At 35.3% G+C, this 4264-nt stretch overlaps 1 non-coding gene across 1 annotated transcript; it reads right to left on the bottom strand.

The window, feature by feature from the left end:
• Window positions 1–2648: 2648 nt before the first annotated feature.
• Window positions 2649–2755, bottom strand: LOC114686704. The gene has a single exon (XR_003733600.1). It is a non-coding gene; the product is annotated as a U6 spliceosomal RNA (small nuclear RNA).
• Window positions 2756–4264: the final 1509 nt, after the last annotated feature.

Genomic DNA, 4264 nt, shown 5'->3' with positions numbered 1-4264 from the left:
TGTGGGGTTGGTGAAGATCTTTTCCCATTCTGTTGGCTGTCTTTTTGTCTTATTGATTGTGTCTTTTGCCCAGCAAAAGCTTTTCAATTTCGAGAGGTCCCATTTATTAATTGTTGTGCTCAGGGTCTGTGCTGTTGGTGTTTTATTTAGGAAATGGTCTCCGTTGCCAATGCGTTCAAGAGTGCTTCCTACTTTCTTTTCTCTTAAGTTTAGTGTAACTGGATTTATGTTCAGGTCTTTGATCCACTTGGACTTGAGTTTTGTGCATGGTGACAGATATGGATCTATTTGTAATCGTTTACATATTGAGATCCAGTTATGCCAGCACCATTTGTTGAAGATACTTTCTTTTTTCCATTGTATAGTTTTGGCTCCTTTGTCAAAAACCAGGTGTTCATATGTGCATGGATTAATGTCAGGTCTTCAATTCGATTCCATTGGTCTGTATGTCGGTTTTTATACCAGTACCAAGCTGTTTTTATTACTATAGCTCTATAGTAGAGTTTGAGGTCAGGGATGGTGATGCCTCCAAAGTTTGCTTTATCATATAGGATTCTTTTAGCTATCCTAGGTCTTTTGTTTTTCCATATGAAGTTGAGTATTTTTCTTTCCAAGTCTGTGAAGAATTGTGTTGGGATTTTGATGGGGATTGCAGTGAATCTGTAGATTGCTTTTGGTAAGATTGCCATTTTTACTATGTTAATCCTACCTACCCATGAGCATGGGAGATCCTTCCATTTTCTGATATCTTCTTCAATTTCTTTCTTTAGAGATTTAAAGTTCTTATCAAAGAGGTCCTTCACTTGTTTAGTTAGTGTTATCCCAAGGTATTTTATATTATTTGTGGCTTTTGTTAAGGGTGATGTTTCTCTGACTTCTTTCTCAGCCCTTTTATCATTTGTGTATAGGAGGGCTACTGATTTTTTTGAGTTGATCTTGTATCCTGCCACTTTACTGAAGGAGTTCATCAGCTGTAGGAGTTCCCTGGTAGAGTTTTTGGGGTCACTTATGTATACTATCATATCATCTGCAAATAGTGAAAATTTGACTTCTTCCTTGCCAATTTGTATCCCTTTGATCTCCTTTTGTTGTCTTATTGCTCTAGCTAGAACTTCTAGTACTATATTGAATAAGTATGGGGAGAGTGGACAGCCTTGTCTTGTTCCTGAATTTAGTGGTATCACTTTGAGTTTCTCTCCATTTAATTTGATGTTTGCTGTTGGCTTGCTATAAATTGCTTTTATTATGTTTAGAAATGTTCCTTGTATTCCTGATCTTTCTAAGACCTTTATCATGAAGGGGTGTTGGATTTTGTCAAAGGCTTTTTCAGCATCTAAGGAGATGATCATGTGTTTTTTTTCTTTCAGTTTGTTTATATGGTGTATTACATTGACTGATTTTCGTATGTTGAACCATTCTTGCATCCCTGGGATGAATCCTACTTGGTCGTGATGGATGATTGTTTTGATATATTCTTGGATTCGGTTTGCCAATATTTTGTTGAGTATTTTTGCATCAATGTTCATGAGGGATATTGGTCTGTAGTTCTCTTTCCTTGTTGCATCTTTGTGTGGTTTGGGTATCAGGGTAATTGTAGCCTCATAAAAAGAGTTTGGTAGTGTTCCTTCTGTTTCTATTGTGTGGAACACTTTGAAGAGGATTTCTATTAGTTCTTCTTTGAAAGTCTGGTAGAATTCTGCACTGAAACCATCTGGTCCTGGGCTTTTTTTGGTTGGGAGACTTTTAATGACTGTTTCTATTTCTTTAGTGGTTATTGGTCTATTTAAATGGTTTATCTGGTCTTGATTTAATTTTGGTATGTGGTATTTATCCAGAAAATTGTCCATTTCTTCCTGGTTTTCCATTTTTGTGGAGTACAGGTTTTTGAAGTATGATCTGATGATTCTCTGGATTTCCTCGTTGTCTGTTGTTATGTCTCCCTTTTCATTTCTGATTTTGTGAATTTGGGTGCTCTCTCTTTGCCTTTTGGTTAATTTGGCTAGGGGTTTGTCTATCTTGTTGATTTTTTCAAAGAACCAACTCTTTGTTTCATTGATTTTTTGTATTTTTCTTTTGTTTTCTATTTTGTTGATTTCAGCCCTCAATTTGATTATTTCCTGGCATCTATTTCTCCTGGGTGAGTTTGTTTCTTTTTGTTCTAGAGCTTTCAGTTGTGCTGTTAATTCATTGTTATGGGATTGCTCCATCTTCTTTATGTGTGCATTTAGAGCTATGAATTTTCCTCTTAGCACTGCTTTCATAGTGTCCCATAAGTTTGGGTATGTTGTACTTTCATTTTCATTGAATTCTAGGAAATCTTTAATTTCTTTCTTTATTTCTTCCTTGACCCATTGATGTTTCAGGTGGGCATTATTCAGTTTCCATGAGTTTGTGGGTTTTCTATAATTTTTGTTGTTGTTGAGGTCTAACTTTAAGGCATGGTGGTCTGATAAGATACAGGAGGTTATTCCAATTTTTTTGTATCTGTTGAGATTTGTTTTGTGTCCAAGCATGTGATCAATTTTTGAGATGGTTCCATGGGGTCCTGAGAAGAAGGTATATTCTTTTGTGTTAGGATGGAATGTTCTGTAGATATCTATTAGGTCCATTTGAGTCATAACATCTATTAGGTCCTTTATTTCTTTGTTAAAAATATGGAAAGCTTCATGAATTTGCATGTCATCCTTGCGCAGGGGCCATGCTAATCTTCTCTGTATCATTCCAATTTTAGTATATGTGCTGCCGAAGCAAGCACCATGTGGAAGATTTATCTCTAGCATTTTGAGGAATCTCTACACTGATTTGCATAGGGTCTGTACCAGTTTGGACACCTCTTTCCCCACAGCCATGCCAGCATTTATCAACATTTTCATTTATTTGTTTTTGAATCTTAGCCATTCTTATTTGGGTAGGATGAAATCCCCAAAATAACTTTAATTTTCATTTTCCCAACAGCTGTGAATGTTGAACATTCTTAAAAATGATTCTAAGCCATTTGTATTTCAATCTCTGAAAATTTCCTCTTTAGGTCCATGCTCAATTTTAAATTGGGTTGTTTGTTTTCTTAAGCTTACTTTCTCTTAGTTGTTTATATACACTAGATACTAACACTTTATCAGATGTACAGCTGGCAAATATTTTTCCCCATTCTGTGATTGTATCATTTGCTATATAGAAGACTTCATTTCATGAGTTTCCATGTTAATTGCTGATCTTAATGACTGTGATATTGGAGGGTTCTGCTGAAAAAGTCATTTCCTGGGTCACCAAGCTCAAGCATGTTTCATATTTTTACCACTGACAGATTCAGAGATCTGGTTTTTATATTGAGAACCTAAATCCGTTTGTAGTTGAGTTGTTTTGGGTGAACTATAAGGATATACTTTCATTCCTCTACAAATATTTATCCAAATTGACTAGAACAATTTGTTGAGTATAATACCTTTTCTCCAATGTTTATCATTGGCCTATTTGTCAAAACTCAGGTGGTTGTAGCAATGTGGGTTTATATGCTTCTATATATATTAACATCTTTCGTGGTAGTTGACACTCACATTGATCAATGTAATGTGTCTGTTTTTATGCCAGAGCAATACTATTTTTATTACTGTAGTTATGATGTATAATGTGAAATCTGGGGTGGTATTACCTCTATCTGTTCTTTCATTGTTCTTGATTGTTTTAGCTATCCTGATTCTTCTGTGTCTCTGTATGAAATTTAAGATTTGTTCAAGTTCTGTAAATAATTGCATTGGAGTTTTTATGGAATTTTATTGAATCTCTATTTGCTTTTGTTCAGATGGCCATTTCGCAATATTAATTCTGCCAATCAACAAGCAAGGAAGGTCTTTCCATCTTCTGTTATCTTTCCAATTTCCCCTTTCAATGTTTATTTTATAAGTTTTTTTACTTCAGTAGGTAGATTTATGTTGTGGAATATTAGTTTAAGATGTATCACATTCATTTATGCTGTGGAATATTTGTTTAATGATGCAAAGTTGTGTTGCATTCTTTTATGTTACATTTGTTAAACTCTGTGAAGCTGTGTTACTCTGCCTGTTTAAAACAACTGATTGGTCACAATAGCTAGGCAAAGCCAGAAATGTGTAAGGCTGCCAGACAAAGAGAATAAATAGGAGGAGAAATCTAGGCTTGGGAGAAAAGGAGAAAAGGGAAAGGAGTGAAAAAAGGAAAATGAGAGGAGGATGCCAGGGTCCAACCATCTAGCCACATAGCCAGTCATGGGGTAAGAAGGAAGGAAAGA

This window comes from Peromyscus leucopus, chromosome X, assembly GCF_004664715.2.
Source record: "Peromyscus leucopus breed LL Stock chromosome X, UCI_PerLeu_2.1, whole genome shotgun sequence".
In the NCBI taxonomy this organism is placed as follows: Eukaryota; Metazoa; Chordata; class Mammalia; order Rodentia; family Cricetidae; genus Peromyscus; species Peromyscus leucopus.
Note: the sequence above shows the minus strand (reverse complement) of the source record. Positions and strands in the feature narration are given on the sequence as shown.